The sequence below is a fragment of the Manis javanica genome, chromosome 5, assembly GCF_040802235.1.
Source record: "Manis javanica isolate MJ-LG chromosome 5, MJ_LKY, whole genome shotgun sequence".
In the NCBI taxonomy this organism is placed as follows: Eukaryota; Metazoa; Chordata; class Mammalia; order Pholidota; family Manidae; genus Manis; species Manis javanica.
The window spans coordinates 11401898-11411808 of NC_133160.1; the positions used below are offsets into that span (position 1 = coordinate 11401898).

A 9911-nucleotide genomic window follows, 5' to 3' on the forward strand; every position below is an offset into this window, starting at 1 on the left:
TTTCAGTGGCTGCTTGGCTGATGCTTGGCATCCAGAGAGATGCCCTTTGATGTTGTCTCAGCCACGGATCCTGATGGCAGCTGTGATAGTAATAGTCCCAATTACCCCGGCCATCTCACTTGATGGGACGATCAAGAGCCCACAAATTGCTCCTGAGTGCACCCCTTTAGCGAAAGATTTTTTTAAAATTAGACCACATGATTTGATCAGGAGAAGAAAACAACAAATATATCTATTTTTCTTTTTTCCCTTTGGTGTAGACGTTGCAATCATCTGCAGTAATCATTTGCAGATTGTCCAAATGCTTGAGACTCTCAAGGACACAGACTACTGAGCATTGTCTCTATCCTTGAAGGCCAAGGTTCTGTCTCCATGTCTCCAAAGGGCCTGGCATGAGGTAAAGCTCAATGCAAGCATTCTGTCTACTGCCATAGTAAGAAGTTAGAAGAGAGCGCCAAAAGCTACTCTAAGATAGAGATTTTTTAAATCCTGACCACAGTTTATCTGTTTTTCATATAAAGCAGCATGAAGAGGTGTGTCCTTTGTGTTTGAAATGTCGGTAGAGACATGTGGACCTCTCTGCTCAGCTGGACCCTACTCCAGAGGGCAGGTCCCAGAAAGCAGGTAACGTCCCCTCTGCTTGGTACACGTGCCCAGGACGCTGCCCCGGTGGGCCCTTCCCCATCAGGTGGCTCCACCCCTTGGCATCACAGCAGGAAGGGAGCCCTCTGGGGACATGGCCTGTGGGGTGAGCCCATGAGTGGGTGGTGGGTCTGGTCTGGGCACAGCCTCTGAACCGTGCTCCAAGGGATTCAAACTCCATGGGCAGAAACTAAGGAGCTTCTTTCTCGATTTGAAAAGCTCCTGAGACTCCTATGACACATGCAGGCTTCTTCCTTCTGTGTGGCCATAGAGGCTGGTGCTTGAAAATCAGGATGTTTTACTTGGTGTGAATGGGCGGGGATACCGACCACCCTTCACAGCCCTGCCCCTCCATGCCACCTGCAGCTGTGAGGGAAAGGACCCTGTCGCTAACTGAAGCCGAGTTCGTGAAGACACGTTCTGATTGCACTCCAGCAGGGATGTCAGCAAATTACCCAATTAAGGCGGCTCTGCTAACTACATTCCCCATTCAGGCAACATACTGTTTGCTTCCCACATGGACTAAGACACTAAAAAAGGAACCAAATCAATGTCTCAGAAAGAAAAGAATATCTTTGATGAATGAATTAAAATGAAAGCAGGAATCACCTTGCTTATTTTAAGCATCTGAGATGGTTCCCACTCCAAGGTCAGAGTCAGCAGCCCTTCCTGAACCAGTTTCTGCTGTGCCTTAAGGACAATGTTTATTCAGGGCTACGATGTGTTAGGCGTGCTGCAGGTCCGATGAAAAAATCGGGGGCAGCATGGAACAAGGGGATATTAATCAAATTGTCTGACAGATGTAACAGATCTGAGTCCTGCATTCACATCTCCTGGGGTGCATCTCTTAAGATTCAGGTAACAGGTCGGTCAGAGATGGACACGGAGTGAGCAAAGCAGACTGAGGCAGCTGAGGGTTTGCTGACAGCTGGAGCCTCACAAGGGGATGGGACCCACTTTTCAAAGCTGCTTCCTGAGGTGACATCATCCCAAGGGGCTCCTGTCCTCCCCTCCCACGCCACTGGTGGTCCCAGACTGGGTGGGAGTGACTGACCACTTGGCCACACAAAAGAGGTGGCACCTCTGGGCTGGGTGGACAGTCCTAGGGACTGGGAAGCTGGGGGCAGTGCTGGGGATGAGGGAGTGAGGGGAAAACTGGGGAGAGGGTCCTGCCAGTCTCCCTGCTGACTGGTGTGTGGTTACGTGGTTCTCTCTCTGGGAACCTGGGACTGAGGGTGCATTCCTGCGGACAGTTTAAGGGACAATTGACCAGAGAACTGCACCCACACCCATTTCTCTGCCACAGTGAGGGCACCCAATGGTTTGGGATGTTTTGCTTGAGCTGGAGTGGAGCACTGACTGTTCACTCTCCTCTTTTTCTGTGTGCCTGGCCCACAAAGGATAGGCCAATTCATTACAGACTGTAACACCCCTTTCTTCGTCTGGTTAGGTGTACCTGGCCAGAATCACATGCCTAACCTCTTTGAATTACCCGGGCACCCTAACGCTCCTGAGGCAAATCATTTCAGCACCCAGGACAGATCCTCCCACGTGGTGAGTGCCCCACAGATATCCATGTGAAGAGTGAATGTATGTCCCAGAACAAAGCCATGTGGCACTGTTAGTAGATGTGTGCTGAGGAGCGGAAATTGTCTCCGTACGGTAGCCTCAGGGCTCATGATCCCCTTCTGGTGAAAAGAGCTGGGGTCTGGCTATGGATCCATTGGAGGGGTGCCCCACATTTGATAACAGAGTTTCCTCCCCAAATTCAGGGTGTGCATGAGATGTAACTGCACTGGCGTGTTGGTAAACTGGGCTTCAGAAAGACAAATAAACGCTGATTTTAGCAATTGTTGATTTCCATGATGTAAACTCTACTGTGGCTGTTTCCCAGATACCAGTTAGTTAAATTCTGGAACGTTCTCTAAAAGCTGGTTGTCCTCCACATCCCATTACATGTGAGTGACAGGCAGGTCCCCACCAGGGGGTCTCACAACAGACATTGGTTGGGGGAGCCAGGGGATTGTGGGTGAGCTTGTGCACCTTGCCATACAACAGAGAGCATTCTATGAATCACCCACAAAGTCACAGACAATGGGGACCTGGTGGACTCAGAGCAATTAACACTGGTGAAGGGAAACCAGCAGGGAGAGGATGAGGCAGGACCTTCATGAGAGAATGAGGACTTTGACAGATTAGGAGAGGTCCCTGGGGAGGCTCCAGCAGCTCTTGCAGCTTTTATAAAATGACTCTCCTTTGATCAGGCTGCAAAAATCAAACCTGGAGGAAGAACATGGACTGTGCTACAATTTTGTCAGGAAAATTATGCAGGAAATTAGTACTTGATTCATTCTTTGATTACTCTAAGAATCAGGGCATATTTGCCACTATAACCTAAAATCTGTTAAATATGACATAACTTATATTCCATCAAATTTAGTTTCATTCTAGATAAAACCTTTCATTCAGAAAAGGTAGATGAGACCAGGAACTCTGTGTCAATCACTAGCAGGGTAACCTTCCTGTGCCTCAGTATCATCATCTGTAAGTTGGGGCTAACAACTGTACCTATGGTATAGAGGATCAAGTGATTGAATTAGTATATGTAGCATACTGAGGTCGGTGCCTGGCCTAAAGTAAATCCCAGGTAAATATTTTTTAAATACATCCCCAAACATTTTCTGTGAAACTTTGCACCCAATTGAATTAGATTTGCCTCAAATTGCCTTTTTATCTGTTTGAATCATCCACAGGTAAGGAAGACCATGTGTCATAATATACAGTCTTTGCTGAAAAGGAAAGACATGTAGTATCATGAGAGGGGCTGTAGGGGACCTGCCTTGAGCCCTCAGCCAGGGTGTGGGGGTGAAGAGAGACATAAAAGAGTCTCCCAAGGAGGTGATATTTTATCTGAGACTTGATAGGTGAGCTGCAGGTGACTCGGTGAGGGATTGTGGAGGAGTGGGGAAACATTGCAGGGTGAGGGAACAGCATGTGCAAAGGCCCTGAGGTGCTGGGAGCCTGGTATGGGGAGAGGCCAGTGTGGCCAGGATCAAGTAGAAACAGGGGTGAGTGGTGGGCAGTGGGACTAGTGAAGGGCAGGGAACCCCTGAAGTTTGGGTTCCATCCTAAGAGCTGTGGGCAACTTCTGGAAGGATTGAAGCAGGGGTGTGATGGGCATCAGATTTGTGTCTTTGGATGTTCCTGGTTATAATGGATGTTCTCCTAGTCTGGACCTCTTTGTTTTCCTTCTCCTTCTCTACATAGCCTGTTTCATATTGCTAAGAACCTGGGTGGCACGGGAGACTTCTGTTTTAGGGCCTTGGTCACACCACAGGAGCAAGTCAAAAAGGATGTCAGGAAATATTCACCAAGGAACACTAGCCTGGGCGGCAGGGGTCTGAGAGTCAGGTCAGCAAGGGCGTCTCGTTCTGGGGACCGAGTCTGAGGCAGGGCTTCTCGGAGAGGGCTCAGGACGTGTCCGGAGCCACAGGGCCGATGGAGGGGCTGGTGGAGGGGCCAGAATGGGAGTACCTGGCTTTGGGAGTGTTGGTGGGCACGCCCCAGGTGCCTGGGAAGTTCAGATTCCGCCAGGGCTGCAGGTGGGGAACTGGGAGACACAGGCGCGTCTCTGCAAGTACCTTCAGTGCTCACTGTTTGCACCCCTGCAAAAATATTTAATTATTAAAATTCCTTGAGGGGATAAACCCAGGCCTCTCTGTTTCATCTGTGCTTATTGTGGGATGAATTAACTATTTCTCAAGTAACACAGTAGCATTTGGAGTGAGAAAAATAGAGAATTATATTAAAAAGGTGAAGCAGTGAAATTCTGTCACAGGGACGTTTATGAATAATCAAGGGAGCAACACACAGCTGTATTTCAATGATACTCTCTTCCTCAGCCGTCACTTGGCCCTGCATGGCACAGGCAAGACCATTTTCTAGCACGAAGAGCCTCTTAATTAAACTTTATTTGTCAAGAAGGTGAGATGTATTTGTGTTTCCTCAGGCTCTCATTGTTACAAACTTTGCAATGTTTTCTCTGAAAAATGCCCCTTTTCTGCTCAAAAGAGCTGGGTGGTTGGTTTTTTCCTCTTCCATTGTGAGGAGGAAATGCTACACATTCTTTGTCAGGTAATCAATTATCGTCCTTAAAGGATCCCTGAGTCATCATCTGGAAATTACGGCTCCTGGAAAATAATAAAGGACCCGCTTCAACATGCTGCTGCATGTCGGAGCAAATTTCCCTCCCCTCAGTCACAGAGCCCGTCCATTGCCCATGTTAATGACCTCTGGCTCCAAATACAGTCACTTCTGCCTGTCACTTCTGGGGTTTTGCTGTTGACACCGTGTCAGCTCCTCACAAGCCCCGTAATGATGCTCCAATTAGTAATGCTTCCTTCCCTTCCCTCCTTCTCACTCTGATTGCTCTAATTTATGTGCCTCGACAATACTCCCACTATGCACGTCATCTGTTCCTCTGTGTGGAGTAGGAAGGTCTTAAGGTCAAGGTACCTGGTAGGTAAACAACAAGTGAAACAATTTCAAGTTCATGGACATCTTCTGCAGTCAGCATCAACTACCCCATCAAGGAAACGAGACCTTGATATTTTGGTGAGTAGCAGATAATTGATGAGCTTGTCAGCATAATCTATGGTCCCCGATCTGTATAAGTATGAAATAAGAGAACATTTAAAAGGTGTCAGGAAAACACAGTATCCCTCCCTCCTTCTGTCATTTGACAGTGACTCATTCATGTATGAAATTGACTCTTTGTGATGGTGAACTATTAAATACCCTGTATAGTCAAATTACTACCATGGAACCAGAGAGTGGAAACAGGTGACTAAATATCCTCTGGTTTGCTCTCCTTCCAACAGGAGAAGAGAACAAACAGAGGGCTTTGATGCGGATGTGAATCCATGCCCAGGTGTTCCTGAGAACCAGCATAGACTGCGAAAGAGAAGGCAGGGCCGATATTCCAGACAATCCAGGTTAAAAAGGCACTTTTTGGAAGCATCATACCCAGGCACAGCTTGTAGATCCCGCCGTAGTTTTTGCATCCTGTCTTGTGAATGAACCCCAAGATCCATGCCAACACTTAGTGGAAAAAGCATCATTGAAATTCCTTGAGCCAAAGAGCATGTGTTCATGCCCCACCCCTGCTATCACTGTGGGCTGGGCAGACCATCTGCCCTCCCTGGGTCTCAGTTTCCTCATCTATAAACTACACACTCCTTTTGACGTTCTTCGGTGTTGCCCAGTGCAATATAAAAGAGATGGAAATGAGAGAACCTGCTTCTGCTGGTGTTCCAAGAAGAGAGTCTTGATCTCAGAATGTCCATATGTATCCTGGGGAGAATGAAGCCTTGAATTCAAAAATGAGTTGGGTAGGAATCACAGTCTTTAATGGAACATCAAATTTTTAACTGCCCAAAAATTCCAAAGAAAGGACTCTGAATTATGTATGGAACCTTTATGGTTTTTTTTGCAATTGCATTACTCATTTGTTCGTGGGACACTTGGCTGAGCCATTGTAATTCACAGCTCATTGGCTAAGTGCAGACACCAATAGCCAGGTATTTTCTTCCTCTCAAACAGAACCCCGATTTTGCTCAGATGTTGGGAAGAAATGTGCTCTCAAGCACCAGAGGATGAATTGTAATATGTCTAAGCCAATCTCATTTCCCTGTCCAGTGATTGGTTTGGGGGGACATCCTGAATCATGTTTAGCTGATGAGATGTAAGTTGGGAGTCTTTTTGGTGGGTGGGTTCTGGGTTCCCTTACTTAAAGAGACATGTGAGAAGTAACTCTCTCTTTCATATTTTCTTTGCTATTGTTATGAGGGAGAGGATGAGAAGTCAAGCAATGTTGCAGCCACCTTGTATGAGGGCACAAGCTGAGGACACAGTCAGTTCACCGAGGCAGAGAAAGCAGAAACGGGAGACCACCATGTCCTTGCTGTTGTGGAGGTGACCAACAGTAGCTGGCCTCTATGGGGTCTAAACCTGCCCCTGTAGGTGCAAACATTTTCATTCTGAGAAGGACTACCTCTCTCCAAATTCACATCCCCATTAGCAGGAGCCAACAGGTTATCTAGGAGCACCTTGGCCTCCAGATAAGACCACCCCTTTCCTGGCCCACACCTCCACTGACAAAAGCCAGTAGGAAGACCCACAACTCTGTGTGACCCTAGAAATATCTCTACTCTCTTTTCCCTAAATATACAAGCTCACCCCATATTCTATCCTGAGACCTTCAGAATTAATCGCGTGATACTTTCTATTCCCATTAAAGCTGGTTTCTGCATGCAGCCAGGACTCCTGGGGCATCCTTTGTCCCCTGGACTCCCGTTGTCACGTGACTCAGTGGGAAATGAGGCTGAAACCCTACTTCTCTGCTTTGTTTTTCTCCACTGCCTCATTCCTATCTGCCTCACAGTCTTCTCCAGTGACCAGGATGAGGGAACTTTGGTCCAGGGCTCCTAAAGAAGAGCCTGAGGCCAACCTGGAGATCTAATGCTTTAGTGGGAGGTGCAGCCCCAGGACATCAAGAGCGAGAAAGAGGTAAGTGAGGTGTGGGAGACTGAGCAGCAATCACCGAGCTGGTGGCTGCCTCACAGAGACGCGGCCAGTCACCTTATCCCGTGGACTCTCTCCAGGCCAGCTGTGCAGAGATCTGCTCCTCAAGGGAGTCCAGAAGAAGGCAAGGAGAGGCCAGTCACTGCCGGTCTCTCTTCTCCCCTGTCCCTGGGTGGTCAGAGTTCCATCTCCAGGGCCGTACTGTGCCCATCACCGCGGCTTCCTTTGCCTGGCTCCTCCCACAGTGGTTGAGGAAGCCAGATCCCGCACTTGTTATGGCCCCTTATCTGAGTCCAGAATTGGTGGAAGGATCAAGAAACTTGGGGTGCTGGTCTCAGACAATGTGTGGTGTAAGCCCTGAAATGAAGGCGCCCTATTAAGTACTGCCTGGACACCTTGGAGCTTCATGGGGCCTCAGAGGCCTAACCATGAGTCCCCTGCGCTATCAGATATGCCCTCCACCCAGTGGGAAATCTTTCCACCTGGCTGTTCCCCTATCAGAGGCTATTTCCTCTACCTGATCTTCAACCTGACCGTTTTCACTTTCCCACAAGCCTGTGGAATTATCCAAACAAGACAGTCACATCATCCCCTGGGACCTAGGGGCCACCTCATCCTTTCGTTACTACCAAGCCTGCCTACCACTCCCCCTGATGGCTCATTCTGTTCCCTAGTGCAGCCCCCATGTGGATCTGCATGAGGTGAAGTGTCTGACACCCCGGGCTTTGGATATATGTGACTAATAAACCACTGTCAATCTCAGCTGCCCAGTGTCAGGTATCATGTGTTTAGCCATTTTGTACTGTTTTTGGGGGGATCCCTCCCTTGCTGGTGGGGTGCATAGGATGTGATCAGAACTCAATGGAATCCTGTGGACTTACAGGGAGTCAGTGTCTGCAGTGGGAGACAGGTGAAGTAAAAACATCTGATGACACGTAACATGCGTCTGGTAACACATCCCTTACAGTTTACATTGTTGTTTGCCAATTTCCCTCTACTAAAAAATATGCTCTTAAGGGCAGACATTTGGGCTCTATTTTTCATGACTGCATCTCAAGCACTTGCACGATTTCTAGCACACAACAGACTTTCAATAAATCTGTGGCATGAATAAATGAACAAACTAATGCAGTTACAAAGCAACCTTGGCTAGGGAAGGATGAGAACATGATTCTTGATGTTAGACTTTGCAGGAAAAGTTACCGGAATTTCATGTCTTTATTATGGCCTTGGGGAAGGCAATGTGGAGGCAGAACCTTCAGGTCTTCACTGAACTGCAGCCTCTCACCCTCCTCCGTGTGTTGCCCCCCCCTTGTTGGGGTGGAGTGGACAGGTGCACGGGGACAGTCTCTCCCCCTTCTCCCTCCCCATCTTCCTTCCTCCCACCCTCCGCACTTAGCCCGGGGAGAGGCTGTCACAGCCGCTGCCTCTGAGCCAGCACTTGAGCACATCCCATTTCTCCCCTCAATCCCAGGCCAATGTTTTCAAGTAGGAATGAGTACACACAACCTTACCTTGTCACTATTGATGCATTTTCCCAGCTGTGTGCAGCTTTGGGAGTTGTGAGATTTGCTCTGCTGGGTGATGGGGTGCAGGGATGTCTCAAGAAACCCAAGGCCAGGGGGCACGGCCAGGCCACTCTGAGTGAAGTTCTCCCAGAGGATGGAGATGCAAGCCCAGGATCACATGTCCCCACGGTACCTCCCGGGCTGACCATCGAGGACGGGTAAGGGTTTCCTGAGGACCTGAGGAGAGGGTGGCCATAGAGGCTGGCGCTGCACACAGCTGGGGCACCACCACGCCCTCCCTGGGGGAAGGAGCCCCTGGAGGGTGAGGGCACAGTCGGCCTGATCACATTGACCGGCTTGTGCTGTTCTTCAGGGACTGGGGGAGGCCCTGCTACCATGCCACTCAGCACAGAGCCTGATGGGCTGAAGGTAGAGGCTGCTGTGGGGGAAATGGCAACCTGACAAATGACACGAGACGTGCATGCTGACTGTGTCTGCACAGGGCAAATGTCGCTCGCTCCTGAGCTGATCTCATTATGGGCAGTTTAAGGGACGGTCGGCAGTGAGCCAGAGAGCCCAGCTGGGCACCTGCAGGCGGTGTTTCCATGACACCCACTGTGCCGACCCCTCCGGTCCCCGAGCACGGTGCTGGAGCCGCAGGGGGGACAGAAAGTGGAGGTGACTTGATTGGAGGCATTTGTACCCATTAGCCTCAACTTCTGGTTGCTACACTCAGAAACTGTAGCTTTTTTCTTTTCTAAATGAAAAATCATTTTTATTATGAAAGTAATGAATATTCATTGTAAAAATAAACAGTCCCACGAGAACAGCCCTGCAATAATTCAGTAGGAATCCAGCATCCTGAGAGCTGCGTTTTCCATTAAGATCCGCCATGTGTCTCCTGCCCCACCTGCCTGTAGAGAGAAGCTGAGTCATTAGTTCAGCACTCAAGGCTCACTGTGGTCCCATCCCAAGTGCCACATAGGGGACAGGGGTTGTTTCTGGCTACCCATGACCTACTTCCGCTGCCAGCCTTCCTTTTGGGAATCACCTCTCCCCCGTGGGGAAACGTTGGGGACAATTCGTGGTGACACCTCCTGCCAGGAGAGCTGAGGGGGAGTCCCTCCTTCTGTCCCCCTGCTTTCCTGAGGGTGGGTACTGCTCTAAGGTTGGTCTGTC

General features: G+C 49.2%; 1 long non-coding RNA gene across 5 annotated transcripts; it reads left to right on the forward strand.

The window, feature by feature from the left end:
- Positions 1-1802: 1802 nt before the first annotated feature.
- Positions 1803-7974, forward strand: LOC108406678 (uncharacterized). 5 transcript variants are annotated; one of them, XR_001855509.3, is made up of 5 exons: positions 1803-2196; positions 5523-6385; positions 6490-6615; positions 7085-7209; positions 7305-7974. It is a non-coding gene; the product is annotated as an uncharacterized lncRNA (long non-coding RNA). The 5 variants fall into 5 exon arrangements; XR_012131293.1 differs by having other exon boundaries at positions 5523-6615; XR_012131291.1 differs by having other exon boundaries at positions 6490-7209.
- The last annotated feature ends 1937 nt before the right edge of the window (positions 7975-9911 follow it).